Source organism: Acomys minous, assembly GCF_964271855.1.
Source record: "Acomys minous genome assembly, chromosome: 8".
NCBI lineage: Eukaryota > Metazoa > Chordata > Mammalia > Rodentia > Muridae > Acomys > Acomys minous.
In genome coordinates, this window is record NC_140489.1 from 108,864,120 (window position 1) to 108,887,591 (window position 23,472).

Here is a 23,472-nt window from a genome sequence, read left to right on the forward strand (position 1 = left end):
TGAACTTCAAGGAAAAAGAATTACTTGTTACCAGTTTAGTAATGGTGCATCTTGGGAATAAATGCAGCAGTTGATCAATTAAAGCAGAGCCAAGGAATCTTCTGACTTTTGAGAGAAATGGGCATAGGTAGGGGACTATGAATCTCAGAAGTGGAATGCAGTAAGCTAAACTCTAACCACAATAGTTACCTTATCTGTTTAGGAAAAAAGAAATGTCCAGCTCTTTAGAGAAAACTTGACTGGCTTTAAAAGACCATACGGAGCGTCCTTTGGGGAATATTCTGTGTGGTCGTTGAATATAACACTCTCTAAGGATTTTCATATTTCCTAAGTGCAGAGTACTGACAGAACAATATGCTTGACTCAATGCCTACACGGCATCCTTAGGACCATGGCATCTAGCCTAACCTCACCTTTTACACACCTACCAGTGCATGCAATGGGCTGTTATCCAGACAATTTTAGCAAAGCTTTCTTATAGACATGTCTTCTTATGCCCACAACACAGGGCAGATAAAGAAACAAAAAGAGTGAGCATACCACATGCTTTGGACAGAGAGGGTTGCTCTCTGCATCAGTTCAGGAGGAGAGAAGGCCAATTTGTTTAAATTCTCTGACATGTCCTATTAGCCCTTGCTTCTGTCACATTCAGGTTGAACTGACTGAGTTCAGCTATTGGAAAGGTAGATGACTTCATGTGTGCTGGCCTTCAGTGCAATTTGTCTCAGAGTAGGATTCTTAATGTCCAAGGAATCACTTCTTTCTGAGTCATGACTGCAATTCTAATAATGTTAGATGTGCCAGTAAATGAACTCAGAGAGGGACTCCTGACCATAGCCAGGACACGGGAAAGATGCAGTTTCAACATTTTGTATTCAGGTGTTAAAATGCTTTCAAAGCAAGCTCTTTTATGGAGACTTAAGAGAAAGCAATTTTCATTTTCATCAGAAATATCTAAGAATTTTAATTTCTGTGTATTCTTTCCCATATCTGCAGTGGTCAGTTTTGTCTCTATTTTTAAAAGATGAGTAAAAGAATTTCTTTGCAGTTGGCATTTTCACATTTCCTTGATTAAGGATGTGGTGTCATGTACAGTTCTTTCAATAATGTTTCTATTCAAGTATTTGGTGATTTCTTTTGGGGGATAACAATCGTGATGTAATGTAAACCAAATTATAATAAAATAAACAAAAAAGTCCATAGTTGAATGTAATGTTTGTAACTATTTTTCAGTCAGTGGTTAATATTAACTATTGTAATAAACAAATTCACACACCAAATTAAAAGTACATTTATTTTTAAGGAATAAATGAAAATACCAAAGTTATATGTAATTTTATATGTTTCTTTTTAAATCATTTTTCTTTTATTTATTTTTCATTCAATATAGTATTTTTTTTCTTGTTCACCTGTATTTGAGTTTATTTATTGTAGGTGAGGGTAACAGAAATTGGGGTTGGATAAAGAAAAAAGCAAGACATAGGTTAAATGTGGGTCTTCTATCCCAAGCCTTAGCAGCCAAGACGTGAATCTGCATTGTTCTTTTGCATCAATAAGTTAATCTTTGGAGCAATTTCCATGTTGCAGATCCTTCGGCATGTTTCATAGCTTTTCTGCTAGCTGTGATGACAAGATTTCTCAGAGTAACGTCATCTGCTTTATGACTTCAGTAAGCCCATTGGTGATGAGGATTCTATCCAGGGTCCTGCATCCACCTTCTATGTTCCCCTCCTGAACCACCACAGTCCTAGCAATGAACTTCAGATGCTTAATCATGGCCTTGTATTCAAATATTCATTCTTGAAGACCTGTAAACTGGGAGCCTCAGCACTTGGACTCCAGGCCCCCCTAGACCAGAAGCAGAAGCTCCAGACTACAATATATTCTTACTATTGTTTTCCACACTTCTACTCCTCCCAATTCTTCCCTACTTTTCCTTTACATACTTTAACTTACCTTCTATAAAGCAATGCAACATTCCTCATTTTTTTAATTATTGGAAAAGGTAGGAATGTTAGGATTCTGCTTCAGCCTGCCTACCTGTGATGTCATTGCCTACCTGTCCTGGGGGCATGCTCCTACCCAGGGATATATAAAAGGGCAATCTTACCCCACCACTCCCTTTCTTATCTCTCTCTCCTCTCTCTCTCTCCTCCTCTCCTCTCTACTCTCTCTTACTCTTCTTCTCACTCTTCTTGTCTCTGTCTCCGTCTCTCTCTCTTTCTGGGTTTCTCCTCCTCCCTTTCCTTCTTTCTCCATGCTCTGTTAATAAACTCCTGTACAACATAATATCTGGCATATGGTACGTTATTATCTTATACCTTTATATTAATCATAAAAGTTATTATGACATATGTGTATTCATGTAAAAATATAACACGCTGAGTCCATTTGGCATTGCTTTTATGAGTTTAATTTGTCAAGCTTTTATTCTATGTCATTCTTTTTGTACAATTTATAACCACTTTTTGGAAACATGAAAGCAGTGTAGACTTCTTCCAATGATATTTCTGTATACTTGCTTTGTACCAAATATTTCATGTAGACATGTTACACATTTAGATAATTTTGTATGAAGCATAGAGTTTAGGTTGAAATTTGCTATCCATATATTTTTCTACTTTGCCTTGCGTAGAGATGTCCATTTCCTCAGTATCATTTGATGTGAAGACTGTATATTCTTCACTTGTCTTCCAATTTTTCAAATCATATTTTTGTGATTTAATCTAGAATCATTTTTCTTTGTTCCTTTTAAATTGCTTATGTTTCTTCACCAGTGCACTGTTCGACCACTATAACTTAAGAAATAAGGGTATAAGCTGAATGGTATAACTTTGAATTTTTTATTGTAAAAATATGTCAATGATGTCAAATATGTCAATTTACCTTTCACATAAAGTTCAGAATCTATACAAGACAGCATTGCAAAGATTTTGTTAAGAATTTTATTAACTCTACATATGATTTTGAGGAAAGAATCATTTAAAATGTATTATTCTTTTTAATTAAATTAATATCATTTGAATTTCTGTTTGAGCGCCCGTTTCTGATATTAGTGTTTTATAGATTTCAACGAGTCTAGCCTATGAAATGTTTAATTAAATAATTGTTGGTGTGTGAGATGTTGCTCAGTAGGCAAAGTGCTTGTTATGTAAAGGTGAGGATCTGAGTTTGGATCTATAGCTCCCACATGAAAAGCTTGGTTTTGTTATTACCTGCCTGTGCTAACAGGTTTGGGTAGGCAGAGGCAGGCAGAGCCCTGGATTTCACTGGCTAGCCAGAGGGGCTGAATTTGTGAGCTATAAGTTCAATGAGAGAGCCTGTTTAAAAAATTAGTGTGGATATTGATAGAGGAAGAAATCCTTTGTGGGACTCTAGTATCTTCACTTAGCTATGTAAGTGTGTTTGATCACCTGCATGCATATGCACACACAGGTGTTCACTCACACACACACACACACACACACACACACACACACACACACACACACACAAACACCACATTCTCTCTCTGTCTTCAAGTAGCACATATTGTGTCTGTGTAATATGCATCCTATCAATCTATCTGTCTGTCTATCTATCATCTACAAATCTACATAATACCTACATATTTATTATCTATCTATCCATCCATTCAGCTGACAAAATATGGTCAACCCCAGTTTAGCTCTCAGCTTTTATGGATTATTTAGGACTTTTTTATTTACATTTTTAAAAATTTGTATTTAAGTAATTTATTCATATTACATCTCAGTTGTTATCCCCTCACTTGTGTCTTCCCATTCTCCTCTCCAATTTAGGACTTTAAAAAATAGTAATAATAATAATAATTGTAAAAAAAAAGGGGGGCATTCTCATTTTATCCTTTCAAGTTAATATTTTCCTTTTCATCTTTTATTACTATTGTTACTGTTTTTAGCATATTTCTGAATAGTAATGTTGAAAGTAGATATCCTGGTTTAAAATTAAGAATGTAGCTTAAATGTATTGATGGTGTTTAGAAGATTAGAAGAACTCACTTGTATTTGAACTTATTTAGAAATTTATCATAAAGCAAAATTACTGAGTTCCTCCTGTATTGATCAAATATATTTAGTGATAACTATGCACATGTGAGTGTTGTGAGATGTTTGATATTCAAGTGAATAATTGTGTTTCAATGTTATATAGTAAAGATTTAAAATTATTGTCTTGAATGTAAAAATATCTGCATTCTATCTTGTATTCCAGAGGTGTGACACCCGATTGAATAGTTTTTCTATAAAATAGCATAATATATAGTATTTGTAGTTTGGATAACTGAGAATGATACCACATGGGAATACTTCTCTCTATTTCTTGCTTGACTAACTTATAATGTCATTGTATACAAAAGCTAATTTCCAAAAAGAATGGATGGCCATATAAATGTTACCATGAAGGTTTGTATAGATGAAAGATACTTCTTACATCTTTCCCCTAAATAGTTGAATTTTCTGAATTATAACATTTTTATATTTTGGCCTATAATATTGATTAAATAAAAATAGTGTGATGTGTTTCAATTCATATCTTTTCAACCAATAATTTTTTGTTTCATTTCCCCATTTGTCGCTAACTGAACTCAGTATTTACAATATTTTCCCTTATACATCTTCAAGAGAGTTAATAACTTGGTTTGTTGTCCTCAAATACTTAGTATTTGAGAAAATCAGAATGTGTTAGCTAATACTTGCTCCAGACTATACATAAAGGCAATTATATTGCTCTACAAACCTCTTCATTTCTGTAGTTTCCATTTCATGAAAAACTGTTGATCCCCAATGTAGTTTCAATGTAAGGGAGTCCAGTCAACACATTCCTGCTGCTATTGTCTGAAATATATTTTGAGAAGTTGTAGGTTTTTATTGGTGTGACCTCATCAAATGAAGGTCTTGTCCACTCTGCCTCGAAAAATCAATATTTGGTTTCTCAGTAGCTGACATGAGATCCACAGTACCCAAATTTTAGGTTGGTGTCTTAAATTTTTATAGCTGACTTTATAAAGCATGCACTATAAATGGCAATGTCATAGGAAATCTCTTTTTAATGCCTTTATAAGCTATCTTACCCCGAAGGAATTCACAAAATAGCACATTTTAAAAATTAAACAAATATGAAGACAATTTAAGAAAATGTAGGACTTGGCATAATTAGGAATTTAGATGAAAACTGTATTCCATATATTCATTTATTACAGGTAAAATTCATTTCATGGGATTTTTCTTTGACTACACATCTCTGGCCATGTTTTTATATTTAGTTATTTCTCTCGACAAACTTATTAATGATACATTACTAGACAGAGCTTTTTATATTACATTAAGAATATAGTCATTCTATATTTGTTATAAGATTTTTCACTCCAGAGTCTTTCCTGGGAAGAATTGTAATAAAATATCAATGCATTTTGAAACAATGTCTTCCTCTGCATCTCTGTACAATAAATCAGGAAATCATGTAACTACTTACCTATCTAAGCCTTTTTATGGGGAAATTCATACAACATACATTGCAAACTGTATGTTTACAAATTCTCAAGTTACTAATTTTCAGATGTGATCAGCCATTTTGTATGGTGAGCAGTGTATGCTTTGAACTTTTTCTAACTTATTTTATTTGGGGTTCTTTAATGATTATACCTTCCTTCTAACCCACCTATCCTAGATAGGAAAGAGGAGAGGTTAATGGGAACAGGAGACGTGGACCCTTTTAGACTCAGTTCCTTGGAGTAATTTCGCTCTTCGTAATAAGGATTTCAAGAGACCTGTTAAACAACAAAGCAACAATTCATCGAAGGTGACTGCAAGTGCAGCAGCTGGAATCCAGAGCAGCAGCCTGAATCCAGAATCGCAAGGCATTCTCTGGAGTGTCTGTCTCTAGGAACATCTCAAAGAGGAGTGATGAACAGCCAAACGATGAGAAATTATGTCAAGACCAAAAAGCCTAGCCTCTTGTTTTGAACTCGTATTTGTGTGTGTTTGTGTGTGTGTGTGTGTGTGTGTGTGTGTGTGTGTGTGTGTGTGTGTGTGTGTGTGAGATATATTTCCTCTCAGAGTCTGTACTAAGATGTTTATCAGTTGGCAAAGACCATGGCCCTGCAAGGGGCAGTTCCTGTTCTAGTGGACAAACACCACATGTCCTCTCATAAATCTGTTTCCAGCAGACAAACACTGCACAACCTCATACAAATCTGTGTCACATCCTGCACTTGGGAACAAAACATGTCTACATCCACTACAGAGCCAAATATAGTCTTTGGAGTTATTAGAACTACAGTCTGGTTTTGAACTTAGTAGACTGATCAGAACAAACTGGATGATTTAGATTTACTTCTTTGATGTAAAATAGGAAATATAATGACTATCTATAACATATTATATTAATTTAGGTAAGTTATTTAAAGTTCTGAAAGTGGCCGGGCGTGGTGGCGCACGCCTTTAATCCCAGCACTCAGGAGGCAGAGATAGGCGGATTGCTGTGAGTTCGAGGCCAGCCTGGACTACAAAGCTAGTCTAGGACAGCCAAGACTACACAGAGAAACCCTGTCTCGAAAAACCAAAAAAAAAAAAAAAAAAAAAATAAATAAATAAAAATAAAAAAAAATAAAAAAAATAAAGTTCTGAAAGTGATTATGTAGCTTTATGAGTTTTAATATACGGCGTTCCTATTGATTTTGTTGGCAATATTTTGTGTGTAATTTCTAATTATGTTTTAGCATATGACTAAATACACAGACATGTAGCCACCTAATATGAGTGAAGTAATTCTAAAATGCAAATGAAGTTACACCTGCTCATCTGTTTCTAGGTCATTATGATTAAGGTTTGCTTCTAACTCTGCTTGCAGCAGTGCCCTCCTTGTCCCTCAGACTCTGCTTCTTCTCTTCAGCAGCACTTCTTTTTTTTTTTTTTTTTAATACATTTTTATTAATTTATACATATTACATCTCAGTTGTTAGCCCATCCCATGTATCCTCCCATTCCTCCCTTCCTCCCACTTCCCCCCTACTACTCCCCTCCCCTCCCCTAAGTCTGTGTCTGAGGGGGACCTCCTCCCCCTGAATATGCTCATATGGTATCAAGTCTCTCCTTGGTGACCTATTATCTTTCCTCTGAGTGCCACCAGGCATCTCCGTCCAAGGGACATGTTCAAATATGGGGCACCAGAGTTTGTGTGAAAGTTAGGTGGGAGAAGCCTGGGAGAAAGAGGAAATGGAAGGATCCAGTGGGTCCTGGAAAACTATAGGCGAGTCTGGGCCCTGGGGTCCTCTGCAAACTGTGGCGACAGCCAAGGAAAAAATAGGCAGTAAAAACCTTGAACCCCTACCTGGACTAGCCGATGGACATTCTCCACTGTTGAGTGGAGAAGGAGATCTAACTTTCAGCAGCACTTCTTAGTGTATAGGTAGCCAAATTCAGACTAAAATAATGAACAAATATAAGGAATTAGGGGAAAGCATGGTTTACAAATAGAGTGTGATCTCAGCTGCAAAGGAAGGACATGGAGCAATTTTTTGTGATTGTGACTGACTTGTTACTTGCTTAATCACTACTTGCTAGCCCTACAGCTTGCTGTCCAACTATGATGAAAACACAAGAGGACTGGGAATGCACCTGTCTCTCTATAGCATTTGCTCCAACTTTACTTTCTACACTTTTCACTCTGACTCTTCAGATAATTTCTGTGAAGGCAGGGACCTTCTGATTTGTTTACAGTTGCTTCACTCACCACTAACAGAAGAAGATACAGAACACACTTAGGGATCTATAAGTTATAGGGCAATGTCTTTAATGCTATTCATCATCCAGTTAGAGTGGGTACATAGACAAAATGATTCCACTTTCAATGTCTGTACTGAAAGGTTTCACAGTTTCTAAGTTCATTTGTGTTTATTCAATAATTATACAAAGCTTATTTCATTTTTTACACACAAAGCAAATGTAAAACCCAGAACACAGACACATGTGTCTTTTTGAATACTGAATAGCGAAACTTTCCTTTTTTGTGAAGTAAGTCTTCTAAAAACTGTTGTACTGGATAGTTTTGCATCTACTATGACTACAAATCTCACTGATGACTAATGAAAGAAAAAAATTTCTATGGATTCACAGATTCACAGGACTTTGCTTTATGAATGTATGGAGAGGCAGCTCCACACACAGTTGTGCAGGTGTGCTATAAGCACTTTTTATATCCTGGCCAGCCTGCAAGAGGCAAGCCTAGCATGGACCAGCAGACTGATGGAACTTTATATGCCCTTCTCTAATGAACAACTTTGACCAGCGAGGCCCCACCACCTAGTGGTTCTACCCTGTCTGACACTAGCAGCAGCTGCAGCAATCTTTCAGAACAGGAAGCTTTGGGGAACATCACAGTTTCAAATTATACCAGATACCAGAGAAGTGGCTGTAATTATACCATGTCCAGACATGCTGCACTCAAGTTGGTAAACATACTTTTATTTTCACAATCTTGTCATTTACATGGAATTTCACCTTCTCAGTGCAAAGTTATTTCAGATAATAAACATGTGTATGATTATTTCTAGGACACTTGAACAGAAAATCTATTTAAGAAATGTATCCAAGTGGGAAATGTACCTTCAGTTTTTAAAATAAGCCAAATAATCCAATTAGAAAATGGGTATAGAGCAAAACAGAATTCTCAACAGAGGAATCTCAAATGGCTGAGAAATGCTTAAAGAAAGCTCAATGCACTTGGTCATCAGGAAATGCAAATCAAAAGGACTCTGAGATTCCATCTTACACCCAACAGAACGACTAAAATCAAAACCTAAAGTGAGAACCCATGCTAGTGAGGTTATGAAGAAATTAGAACACTTTTCCATTGAGGGTGGGAAGGAACAGTTGTATAACCACTGTGGAAATAAATTTTTACAACTTCTCAGAAAATTGGAAATAGCTCTACCTTAAGACCCAGCTATATCACTTCTAGGCCTTGCTCTTCTTATAACCTCAAAATTTGATGCTCACTGCCACTCAATTCACAGAAATGTAATACAAAGCCACTGAACTTAATGATGATTTCTAGAGGCTTTGTGAGTGCTAAGCTGAAATTAATTACAGCCCATTCATTTTGTTCTTTCTTGCTGATTAAAGACCACCTTAAAGCCAAGAAAGATACGGTACACACACACACACACACACACACACACACACACACACACACACACACACTCAGACCTTTTTCTTTCTTACTGATTAAGTTATCATGACCTAGTGTAGTGGAGAAAAAATTCTCACAAATTAATGGTGAGATGGAAAGATCATTTGCCAATTGTAACTAAACTATTCATTTCTAAAGTGGGTTTGACTAGAATATTTCAAAGGTGGCTCCTACCTCCTATAGACTCACCTCTGCCTCTCACCCCTAGACCTTCAGTGTCAGCCAGCTCTCCTCATAATCCCCCCTTTAACCTGCCTTCCCATCTGCTTCCCATTTAATCCTCCTTTTTTAAGTTTCCTCTTCATTCATTTGTAACAGCCTATTGTCATTCCCCTTACTTTGAAAAGTCTCCTTTTCCAGTTGGCCCCTTACTAACTAAGCTCTACATATATGCTAAAAGAAACAAACATTTGTGAGGGGTAAAAGCTAAGGTTCAAATATAAGAGAAAATATACAGTGTTTCTCTTTCTGGGACCAGGACTCAGCATGATTGTTTCTAGCTCTATCTGTTTACCTGCAAATTTTATAATTTCATTTTTCTTAAATTTTTAATTATATTCCACTGTGTAAATGTACCATGCTTTCATTATCAAATCATCAGTTAATGGACATCTAGGCTATTTCCAATATCTGTCTACTTTATATAGAGCAACATTGAACATGACTGAGCAAGTGTCTCTATAGAAAGATCTAGAATCCTTTGAGTATGCATTTATGGATAAAAGAGCTGGATTTTGAGGTAGATCTGTCCATCCTCAGTTTCCTGGGGTACCTCCACAGTAATTTCCATAGTGGCTGTAGCAGTTTGCACTCCTTTTCTGCATCCTTGTCAACATGGATTATTGTTATTGATTGTGACTATTCTGTCTTAAATAAGATGAAATTTCAAAGCATTTTTAACTTGCATTTCCCAAATGGTAAGGATAGTGTATATTTTTAAGTGTTTTTCAGTCATTTCTGTTTCATCTTTTGATAACTCTATTTAGTATTTTTAAAGCATCTTACCTGCTGTCAACATAGCCTTCCTAATCATTCCTAGCAAATGCTTCTGGGATGTCTTGTATTGCAAAAGTATAAAAACTCTGCATTAATTTCTGATTCAGTGCCTCCTATTTTAATTTACTGGAGAGCAAGAATTTATTTTTGACATTGGAAATTAGCCCCTACAGTACTGCATGGTAAGTTTTTCATACACTAAGAAAGCCAAAGGGCTTGGTAAAATCTCCTATCTCTACTCCACAAATTGCAGAATGAAGAAATTGCAAAGGTTTGCAGTAGTTCTAGAAACAAATTTATTATTAGTCTTTACACACAGCGTTTTTTTTTCTAAGTTGAAGATTCATGCTTCTCGGGAAGGCTTTTTGCTCCTGACTAGTACATTCCGTGTTCTTTACTGTTATTCCATGTTGGATTCATTTCACCTTACTTCCATAACTGTTGTACATAGTTTTTGCCTACACCCAATAATATACACCCTAAGCTAGGATGTAATGTAATCATTTTCCTCTGTGCAACATACAATACAATAATTTTAATAATTATTTTGGAAAAAAACAGGAGTATACAAAAGCAAAAATTATTTCTCATTGCATTTAATTTAGAATTAAAAATTGAAGATCTGCTGTAATACTGAAGTTTGAAACTGTGCTGTGATTCTGATTTTCTCTTTAAAAGATTATTGAATACATGGCAATTGTTCTCTCTGTTTAGAGGTCATGTGATTAGAAATAAAATAATTTAAGATGACTGTGGTCTCTTAGAATGAGTTTGGTAATGTTCCTTCTGTTTCTATTTTGTGGAATAGTTTGGAGAAAAATTGTATTAGATCTTTTTTGAATGTCTAGTAGAATTCTGTGCTGAATCCATCCAGCCATGAACATTTTTGCTTGGGAGAATTTTGATGACTTCTTCTATTTCCTTAGGAGGTATAGGACTATTTAATTTGTTTGCCTCATCATGATTCAGTTTTGGTGATTGGTAGCTATCAAGAAAATGGTCCATTGAATTTAGTGCTTTCTTAGAAAATTGGGAATAGTTCTACCTCAAGACTCATCTATACCACTGCTGGGCATATACCCAAAAGATTCTTCACAACAAGGACCTTTGGTCAACTATGTTCATAGTAGCTTTACTCATAATAGCCAAATTCTGGAAACAAACTAGATGTTACCCGACTGAAGAATTGATGAAGAAACTGTGGTACATTTATACAGCAGAATACTACTCAGGTATTAAAAACAAGGAAATAGTGAAATCTCTATGTGAATGGATAGAACTAGAGAAGATCATCCTGAGTGAGTTAACACAGACCCAGGAAGACGCATACAATATGTACTCACTCAGAAACAGATATTAGCCGCAAAATATAAGACAACCACATTACAATACAGACACCTAAAGAAACTAAATAAGAAGGAGATCCCTATGGAGAATTCTTAATTCTAACTTAGAAGGACAAATGGAATAGACACCAGAAGCAGTTGACCAGAAGGAACAAGACAGGAGCCTACCATAGAGATACCTTGGAAGACTCCATCCAATAGGGGATCCAATCAGATGCTGAGACTCACAGTCAAACTTTGGGGAAGAGCACAAGGCATCTTATGGAAGAGTTGGGGAAATAGAATGGCCTGGAGGTGACAGAAACTCCACAAGGAGGCCAATGGAGTCAACAAATCTTGCCAGATGAGGGGGTACTGTCAAAACTCATGCACCAACCAAGGACCATGCATTGTGAGGTTTGGGGCCCTATGCTTGGATGATGTAGACATACAGCACAGTCTCCTTTTGTGTCCCATAATATGGGGAGTAGGGAATACTTCTGACATGAATTGTGGTCCTCATGTGGTCCTTGATCACTTTTCTGTAGCAGAGCGGCCTAGTTGGCCCGAGAGAAAGGATATAGGCAGTCCAGATGATAGGCTGAGGCCAGATGTCAGGGAAGGAGGGCTCCTTTCTGAGGACTGGGGTAGGGAGGGAGGGTGACATAAGTGAGCAAGAGTGGGACCAGGAAGTGATAAGGGAGGGGGCTACAATAGGGATGTAAAATGAACAAATTCATAAAATAAAAAATACTGCAAGAAAAAATTTTAAATTATTTGATTATTTTACCTAGAAGAGATTTACAGTTAACTTAAAGCATTAGTGTATAATAATTTTCCGTTTTCTTACTAAATTGTAAAAGCAGTCTCATGAGATATATTCTTCATAGTCTCAAGCTTTGAGTCCAAGTGAGGAAATTAGAAAGTCTGAATCTCAGTTTCACATTCATCCATACTAGAAGTGACTAGGCTGTGTTTATTAGAAGAATCTCTATAAACTCAGTGGCTAAAAACAAATCTGTTTGCCACTCAATCCATAGCCTGGTGTAGAGTACACACAGCCTTTAGGAACACACTGAAAGAAGATGGAGAGGATGGTAGAGGAATGTAGTCTCCTTTGCTGATGAGAAAGAAATGGTTTTCACAGTCCTTTGACCAGGATCAAGATTATTCCCATGACTCTATTCCCTATAAATGCACAAAGACATACCTAAAAGAAATAAGCACACATTGTTTCTATTATGTTGAGAAACAATTTGAACTCAGATTATTAAAACACCACACTTATTCAACAGTATCACAAAGTACTTTCTTTTACAATTTCTGCTTCATTCTATCATGAATTGATTCGAGTTTCCTTTTTTTTTTCTTGTTTAAATAGGTTTTTATTTATTTATTTAATTTTTTCCTCCTTTATTAATTTATTCTTGTTACATCTCAATGGTTATCCCATCCCTTGTATCCTCCCATTCTTCCCTCTCTCCCATTTTCCCCTTATTCCCCTCCCCTATGACTGTTCCTGAGGGGGATTACCTCCCCCTGTATATGTTCATAGGGTATCAAGTCTCTTCTTGGTAACCCGCTGTCCTTCCTCTGAGTGCCACCAGGTACCCCCCTCCAGGGGACATGGTCAAAGGTGAGGCACCAGAGTATGTGAGAAAGTAATATCCCACTCTCCACTCTATTGTGGAGAGTGTTCTGACCGTTGGCTAGATCTGGGTAGGGGTTCTTTTATCAAATGAAACTGAGAAACTTAGAACCTATGGATATAAACAGCGATGTATACAAACACAGTAATGATAATGAATAGGACTTTCACATGGATTATTTGATTAAAACATTATTTCCATATATTAGTTTCCAAAAACCCATTTGAATATATATATCATACTATACAATAATGTTTTTATTGCTACAAATTAAGATGTTTTAGGAGTTTTATGGTTATAAGTAACCGCTGCTACATTTCATGTGTAATTTCTTGGCTTACTAGCAGAATATTTCCTTTTTTACAGAAAATTAACAGATGTGTGCACTGTATCTTGCTCATATCTACCAGAATTCTCTCCCTTCAACTTTCCCAAACCTCTATAAAAATCTTTCTACTAACTTTTTGTACCTTTTCAATATGTATGTATGTATGTATGTATGTATGTATGTATGTATGTATGTATGTATTTACTAACTGCTGAGTCCAGTTAGTGCTGATCACATATAGATGGGTATTATGCCATTCACTAGGATGTGTAACCCACCAACAGTTATACTCTTCTGAATAAAAATCACACTTTTTCCTAGAGCAGGCAGGCACCAGTGCCAATACCTCCTTAGATAGAGATGGAGCTTTGGGAGTATATCTCTACTCTATGCTGGAATGTTTAAATGGCTTAATACTGTGCAGGTCTTAAATAGGCAACAAAGTTCTGTGAGTTAAAATGTGCAACAGATGTATCATATCCCAGGAATAGTATCTCACAAGACTCATTTCTTACACTTACATTTTTCTCATTTGTTTTCTGTCATAGTCTGAGTCTGTGAAGGGTGAGGTGATACAGGGATTAAATCCATGACTTAACATTCACTGTCACTTATTCTTAGCACTTTTCACAGTTACTATTCTTTGTGTTAACCACTACCTTCTTCAAAAAGATGCTTCCTTTTATTTTGATGATGATGGTGGTAGAGGGTATCTGTGCTTCTGTGTTTTGGATTTGTGGATGTGGTGTTATTCATTTCCTGTGTTTTCCTGGGTGTAGTTAGCATTCTTGAATTGGAGTTTTCCTTCTAGTACCTTCTGTAGGGATGGATTTATGGTTAGGTACTGATAAAACTTGGTTTTGTCATGGAATATCTTCTTTTCTCCATCTATGGTGATTAAAAATTTTGCTGTGTATAGTAGTCTGGGTTGGCATTTTCAATTGGAGTTGGTGACAAGTTATTGGTTTTATTTAGAGAGAAAACAAGGTTGAACCCAGGGATGTCTCTCTTTTCCTTTATCTTCTTCTTAGGACTGGAGATTGGGGTTGAAAAGAAAGAAGGGGGAATATAGAAGCATATAGAGAAGATAAAACAAAAGGTAGGTTAGTGATTCTACTTGTCAACTTAATGCATCAATTTTCACTCACAAGGTTATTTTTTATACACTGATATATATATATATATATATATATATATATATATATATATATATATATAATTTATTTTGTATCTAAATGAAAAATAAGTTTAACTTTTATACAGTGGTATAGAATTCAAATGTAAGATTATTCTTTATACTCATTATATATTTATATGCTAATATGAGGTATTGTACCCATATAACTCAATTATAAAACAAGGTTTACTTCTAATACTTTGAAAGTGCTATTGCAGGCTGTTTAGGATAAATAAGTTATTCAAGTTAATTTTTAGTTGATCAAATAATGGTCATATCAATTGCAAGTCTATTTTTTAATCACAAGAATATACATCTTAGGTGCAACAGATAGATATGATTCTATGGAAAGATAAGGTAAAATAGATACAGTTTTCTAAAACCTCAGAGACATACAGGATATGGCATTTAAAATGTTTTGATTATTTTAATGATTGATTGGCAAAGAGATAGGTTAACTCCTGGCAACACACAGCCTACCTCAAAGAGGATGATGAGCATCAATGTACCTCCTTTTGGATATGGCTTCAAATGTGGCAAACAAGCCACTGGGGAAATTGTCCTTGTCTCTCCCACAGACAGAATTCCAACTAAAAAAGGGTAAGCTTGGATGCAGGCAGAGTCAACGGCCATACTCTACCAAGGCAGGGTAACAAAGTCCTCAATAGTTCCTGCCTCACACATATGTCAGTAAGATATATTGGCCCAGAAGGCTGAAGATGATGCTCCAACAGTATAGAGAGGGATGGATGACTACTCAGGTAGCAAACTGTCTCTATCATCTTCTCATTTGGAGATAATAACCTGTACTCACAGTATACTCACGTTATCAATTTTATTCCTTCTTAAGTCTCCAATGGAGTTGAAGACCAGATAGATTAGTTTAGTTGTTTAGGGATTAAGATGCTTTTAGGTCTAGATAGATGTTTTGAATTAATAATGACGATATCATAGATATTGAATTACATTCAGAGTTTTAGACACACCAAGATTGGAAAGATGTTTTCTTCAAGGCTGCCAAGTATAAATACTCAAGACACTAAGAATGTAACATTTATAGAATTCCTGATTGTTTCATGGTTTTCCTCGCTATAGGTAGTTTATTGTATATATGTGTAATAATATAAATGTATATGTAAAAAATATTTTAGAAAATTACAATGATAAAAAACAGTTCATGGCAAACATTGAGAGCAGCACAATCTATAGAAATAAAATCAGATATCTAGAGTTCAGTTTGGCAACATGACTAACAAACAACATAAGTTAATTATTTTCTAGGACTTATGACTTCTATAGCCATGTTTTTACAAACCATGTTTACAGTAGCAGACATGAATTACATCCTGTGGGGAAGGTTAGCCCCAAATCCAATAAAATGAATGCTTGATTGCCACCATATGCAATCTTTGCCAGTATTGCACCAGTGCATACATAATGCCTGGGTGGTCAATATTGCTACGTATAGCATCTTGTACAAAGTACATCCACCTTTTTGAACTCTAATCTTCTATCCATCCTTCCTAAATTCATATATTCTACACTGGTTCACTTCTAATCTTCTGTTTTCCATATTTGAAGCTAACATCCACATACCAAAGAGACCATGCTGTGTTTGTATTTGGGAGCCTAAGTGGCCTCATTCAGTATAACTATTTTCCAGTTTCATCTTTTTACCAACAAAATTCACAATTTAATTTGTCTTTATGGCTGAGAAATAGTCTGTTGTATATAAGTAGCACATTTTCATTACGTCTTCAGTACTTTATGAAGATCTAGGTTGATTTCATTCCTTGGCTCTGAAAATAGAGAATAATTGAGCATGGGTGTGCAAGTATAATGTAGTAGGGTATAGGGTTTTTTGGTATATGCCCAACGGTGGTATAACTTGGTCATGTGGTATCTCTAGTTCTAATTTCGTGAAGGAATCCCAAGAATTATTACCAAAGAGGCTCCAATGACTTACAGACCCACAAACACTCTATAAATGTTCTTTTTCTCACATTGTTGTGAGAAATGTTGATGCTAACATTCATTGTCATTTGTATTCTTGATGATGGCTATCCTAACTGGAGTGAAATTGAATCTTAAAGTAGTTTTAATCTTTGCTTCCCTGATAGCTAGGCATGATGGATACATTTTCTTTGCTTATATTTTATATTGTATTTTAATTATATTCCTCCCCTGGAAAAGACCCTTTCTCCCACTACCAGATTTATTCAGTTCCCTATAGTCCTTTGTATATGGCTAAGGTGCCAAAGGATTTTCTCCATGAAGTTTGGTATGTTCACTAGTGTCATCATCATTTCATTCATCCTTCAGCAGTCATGTCCATGAGACATTACTGGCATAACTTCTGATATTACTAAGAGACTAGGAGACAAATCAAAGTCCCCAATTCTATAGCACTTAAAATCTCTCCACATCTCTTTCAGAATGTCCTCTGTGCCTTAAGTATAGAAGTGACTTGTAGATGTAGCCATTGGGACTGGGTTTCACAAGTCTGCATATTGATTATTTGTGATTTTCCAAGTGTTTCATTGCCATTTATATTTTCTTCTATTGAGAACTTATTGTTCTGTTTCATAACTCATTTTTGATAGTGCTGGTTTTTTTCTTAATGTTTTATACTTTTTAAAATTTTTGTATATTATAGATAAAATCCATCTGTTGTATGTATGATTGGCAAAATATTCTCTCATGTTAAAGGCTGGCTTCTTGGTGGTCATGGTGGAGCATGCTAGGAGGATATACTGAAAAGGAGAAGAATGTGGGTCAAAGTTTGTGTCCAAGCTGGGCACATGTAAATTTTTTAATGGGAATAAGTGAAAGGACACTAACTTTTATGTTTCCTGAAAAGATTAAAATTTGAGAATAACAAAGTAGAAGGATCCAGAGGGTCCTAGAAACCTACAAGAAGAATATTATGATAGGCAGATTTGGGCCCAGGGGTCATGCTCAGACTATGGCTCCAGCCAAGGACAATACAGGCTGTAAAATTCAAACCCCTACCCAGATACAGCCAATGGACAGGACATTCTCCACAGTTGAGTGGAGAGTGGGTCTGACTTTCACACATACACTGATGCCCCATATTTGACCACATCCCCTGGAGGGGGAGGCCAGTGGCACTCATAGGAAGGATAGCAGGCTACCAAGAAGAGACTTGATACCCTATGAGCATATAAAGGCAGAGGAAGTCTGCCTCAGTCACAGTCATAAAGGAGAGGAATAAGGGGAAAATGGGAGGCAAGGAGGAATGGGAAGATACAAGGGATTGGATAACCATTGAGATGTAATAAGAATAAGTTAATAAAATAAAATTTAAAAAATTTTTGTTTCTTAGAGAACATCATGATGGGTGGATCTGGCCCCAGGGGGATTTGCTCAAACTACTGCACCAACCAAGGACAATACAAGCAGTAAACAGAGAACCACTACTCAGATATAGCCAAGGGACAGGACAGTCTCCACAGTTGTGTTGAGAGTCGGGATTGACTCTGACATGAACTGTGGTGCCCCATATTTGACCACTTCCTGTTGGTGGAGAGGCCTGGTGGTACTCAGAGATAGAGTAAGCAGGTTACAAAGATGAGACATGATAGCCTATGGCCATATAGTGGGGGAAGGGGTCCCCCTTGGTCACAGACCTAGGGGAGGGGAATAGGGTGAAAGCTGGAGGGAGGGAGGAATGAGAGGATACAAAGGATGGGTTAACAATTGAGTCATAATATGAATAAATTAATTAAATTATAAAAGAAAAGAAAGGAAAGTTCCAAATGGAAAAAATATAAAAGGTATCAATAATAAAAGAGAAGTTAAATTGTCAAAAAAATTTGTTTCTTAGAAGTGTGGCAATTCTCACTTCATTGTAAGAGTGGCCAGGATTCTTTTTCTTTCTTTCTTTTTTCTTTTTTTTCTTCTTTCTTTCTTTCTTTCTTTCTTTCTTTCTTTCTTTCTTTCTTTCTGCATTTCTTTCTTCCCTCCTGAAATTTTCTATCTCCTTGGTAGCTACTTTCATAGTGGAATTTTATTTGATTTAATTCCAGGAAAGACTTCAAAATTGTTTTGTTTCCCTGGATCATGTGATTGCTGTGTGTGTCTTAACAACTCCAAGTAATCTTAGCCTCTTCTTTTTTCCTTTTTAAAAGTTCTTTCTTCAATTCTTTCACTCCTCTTATTCACTCAGCATTGTCTCAAAAATCACTTTTAGAAATTTTTTTTGTTCACATTTTGTAATGAAGCTTCAGATGTCACATTGTGCAGAGACACACACACATTCTCATAGCAAGAAGATAAAACAAAATACAAATAAGATCATGTTGCAATGACTTTATAGATCTTTGTGTTAAAGAATCTCTTTTAGAATCTCACTATAAATTCTATCCAGAGTGGAAATAAATAACAGGGTAAAACTCTAGGACTGAAATAGCAGTCTACTCCTCTCTTTGGTGATACTTTAAATAGTACACTGAAGAAAGGCAATTCTTGAACACTCATATTATACACAAGAGACACAGACTGGAGTAAAGCATCTCAAAAGTACTGACTTATTAAAGATCATCCTTATGTCAGAAAACTGACCTTTGCTTTATTCCAGAAGTTATATTACCAGAGTTCTCATGTCTGGTTTTTTTTTTTTCATCAAGTCTATTTAATCAACAGCTTACCATATCTGTACTATTGATTTTGGAGACGGATTTCTGTAGTATTCCCAGATACGAACAAAGACAGTCAGTCCTCTCTTCTCCCCTGATTGATGCTTTCTTTTACCACACATGACAAAGTGATAGATGTACTTAGTTAACTTTCCCCAAAATCATTAATGCAGTACACACTGGATGGCTACTTGGGGATTGGGTAAGTTGCCGCTATTTATTACCTGAAACAATGCAGTGCCGAATACAAAACCTAATAATGTTCTTTCAAGATTAAATACAAATAACAGATATGATGAAATTCATAGTTATGAAAGTGGAAGAAGATGCCAGGGATTTCAGAGAGACACTTGGCAATACAAAATTACAATCTGAGCCTTAGATTAAAAATGGTACTAGAAGTAAATTGATTTTTTTTTTAAATTTACACCTGGGAAAAGTGTTTAAACTTCCAACAAGTTATTTTTTTTTTAAATGAGAGTTTAGCTTTTAATTCTCAGGACTGCATATATAGCACTTCAATGGTAATCTTAAGCCTAAAAATAGACTTAAGAATTACTGGCATATTTTTTTTTAAATCCTCTTAATATGTTAGACATTAATCATAGCTATAAAAAAATACAGGAGATGAAACACAAGGTAAAATATCTCTAGTTACTTAAAGAAGTCAAGGAATTTATAATTAGTGTTTTAAGAAAAAAAGAGAAGAAAGTTACTGAGCTAGAAGAGAACCAGCCAGTACTTTAGAGAGGTAATTTAACAGTTCTCGTGCACATTTCATAGCAGGATTGTTCTCATAGACTCTTTAAAGCATGATTGGATTTCCCCTTGTGGGATAAAAGCTATGGCCTGCTTTTAGCGTTGAACCTAAGATAATTTCTCTACTATAGTTGATGAATCAGTAACTGAAGTATAAGAACCAGTTAGTAAGTTAATTCCTTGCTGCCTGAGATTAGCAATGCTGACTTGCTCTTTCTTCACTTCTGCTTGCTTCCTAAATACACTTGATGAACACCACCAAAATATTATTTCTTTGATGTAGAATATTTCCTCCCTAGAATACCAGACCAGAAAGACAAATTTATCAAAGTTAATATTATTTAGGAACAAAAAAAATTTGGCAAAAAACAAAACAAAGCAAAATAAAACAAAAAATAAGGGAGACACAAGTATTAGGAAAATTGTTCATGGAAAGTATGCATCTATTTACTCTAAAGTATTTATTTTTCATTGACTACATTCCAAGTGGATTCTAGAGTCTTAAGAAGGAATACTGAACAAGAAAAAACAATAACCTTGCATTCTAGTAAAATGAGAGCAAGAATATAAAAAAGGGGGAAAAAACTGCAGAGGCTACAGGATTTTCAGTACATGCAAAGAAGGCAATGTTTTAGATAGTAGATCTAGTATAGAGTAGAGTGAAAGATTTTATTACCATTTGTTTTTCTAGGTAAAGTTTTTTATAAGTCTTGGCATATGTGATTATTTTGAATAGAAATGTGGGTGAAAGAAAGCAGCCATTAAAGATCTAGTTGAAGAGAATTCCAGGCAAAGGCAGAAGAAACATGTTTAAAGGCCCAGATTTAAAAACAAACAACTGCAAGAAACTATGGGATTGAAAGGAAGTATTTCTGGAGCTCTTGAACTCTATGGATGGGGAAAGAGGTTGGATATAATACTGTCAGAAACAGCTGCTGTGATTTTGGTCATTCGAGCATTTCAGTCCCTTCAAGTAATACATCATGACACACTCAATGCTTCAGTTGGATGACCTCAGCTATTAGAATAATAATGTTGTTTATCTTTCATAAACCATTCCCTTTCTATTGATTGTAGTCCACAGAAACCATCACAGGGTTATTATGATTTCCATCTAGTACTAACTCGCCTTACTGGTTTGTTGAACAATCAATACTCTTTCTTGAAAAAGCAGAAGCCATCTTTATTTCTCTTTTGGTAAGCATTAGAGAAGGATCACTCTTGCATTGGAAAACAAATTGCTATGAAAGGAAAAGTAATAACAGCATGTTTCTATGGTACATAGTAACAAATTATGCTGTGCATTTGGAAAGAATCTCTTTTGCCTTCAGCCAAAGCTTTGTAACTTTCAGGCATTGCAAGTTGCTCACCACAGCCAGGGTGCCTTCCTTAATAGAAAAATAGAATTCTGCAGCAGCCCCACACTTGGAGCAGAGAGCAACCCTTGAATTTAGGAAATGTGAACAAATGGATGATTTGTCGTTTTCTGCCTGAGTTTAACTCCAAACTGTCTATTTTAAAAGCAAAACCCATTAACCTGAGTTACTTTCCGTGACACTAGTTTCTGCCACCTTCATAATATCATGTTATCGTCCAGATAATTGTGAATTATAAGATTTTTCACAGGTTGTGTACTTAAAGATGAATTATTTCTCATACTCTGTCTTTAGACATAATTTTCTGTAAGTGGTCTTATTCTTTTCAAAGTGTTTGTGATGCATTTTCTATAGTATTGCCTATTAGACTATCCTTAGTGGATACTGAATAACTCAAGAAACTTGTTTCTTAAATGTTCCTAACTTAAAGAAAAATAAGTATGCAAGCTAAGAAAGTAATTCAGTTTTATTTATAAGCAAATGTGAGAATCTGTTGCAGAATCATACTTATAAATTCACTAAGAATTTATGTGTGTGTGTGTGTGTGTATGTGTGTGTGTGTGTGTGTGACACAAAAGGTAAACATACAGAAAATGGAAGAGTTTAATGTAAGTGGTTGAGAAGTTGAGGTAGGTGAGTAATTAGAAAAATATTATAAGAAAACCACTGTGATATATTAATATTATACATGACCAGTTAAATAAATAACGTATAGTAATGTAAGTTAATGATATATGAATTTAGGAAAATACAAAGATGGAACATAGAATGTTTGATAAGGAGTGAATTAGATTAAAATTTTCATTGACTTCCCAGTTAAATCAAAATGAGTAATCTATTTGTTGAGTGAATTCTACTTCTAGAACTGGTTCTGCACATTATAAAAATGCCCTTTTTTCTTCCGAGAAGCTTAGTGCATGTTTTTATTTAGGATCTACCCTGATACCCAAGAATAATTATAACATATAAAAAACAGCATTTATGCATTTAGGGTTTTGTGAAAGGAAATGATATAATCGTAAGTTAGCTTTAAATAAGATTATGCATCCTTAGGTAAATCAAGCATTCAGCACAAGGGTCTGGGAAGCAAGTAGCATGCCCCTGAGATTTTCCTTTTGTAGTGTACTCTGGGATGCACATTTCTTTCAGACAGGGAATGTCTGATGATAACTTGTATGTGCAGAATAGCTTTGGACCAGGGAGACAAAAGCAGAATGTAAGAAAGGTTTTGCTTTGTTTCTTAGTTATCTGTTTTTTAAGACTACTTACTTATTGATTAATTAGTTGATTGATTGACAGATTGGTTTGTTGGAGATGGTGTCCTACTCAGTGGTCCAGTTTGTTCTGACATGGTGAAGAGACCTTCTTGTTTTAGCTTCCCAAATGGTGGGAGAACAGACACAAACCACCACACCTGTCTTCAACAAGGCTTTCTATTACTCTGTTGTCTATTTTGGAGCTTTCTGAAATGTAACTATTTATATTGGCAGAAAACCGAGAGAAACATGAAGGGTTGCTTTTCATGAAGATTTTGCAAATAATCGGTTTCTGCATTATCAATAAGTATGCACAGAATTCATATGAACCTTTTGATATACCTGCAACAGCATTTAGCAAACAAAAATATGGATGAGTTCCAAGCCTTGAAATAAACGAATTGGGACTTTGCAACCACATTTTCCATATTTCAGTGAAAAAGGTTAAGCCTATTTTAATCCTAAGGCTACCATGACAGAGAAATTAGCAACCAACACACCTTAAATTTGTGCATCAGGTATATGCTACTAAATAAGTTAATGTGGTACCATATTTACGAGATGATGTCAAAGCAAGCAGGCAGTCTAGGAATGAGGACCTCAATTATTCAATATCATGTGATAAGCTCAGAATACATAAATATAATTATACAGACTGAGTAGGTTGCCTTTATCTATTTTGGAGGGGAAGAGAGGGAGGGAGGGAGGGAGGGAGGGAGGGAGGGTGACACAGAGGGAGGG

At 35.6% G+C, this 23,472-nt stretch overlaps 1 pseudogene across 1 annotated transcript; it reads right to left on the bottom strand.

Annotated features, from left to right (window-relative positions):
• Positions 1-1,511: 1,511 nt before the first annotated feature.
• Positions 1,512-1,776, bottom strand: LOC311602889 (small ribosomal subunit protein bS21m-like; annotated as a pseudogene). The gene has a single exon. The product of its transcript is annotated as a small ribosomal subunit protein bS21m-like (transcript).
• Between the last annotated feature and the right edge of the window lie 21,696 nt (positions 1,777-23,472).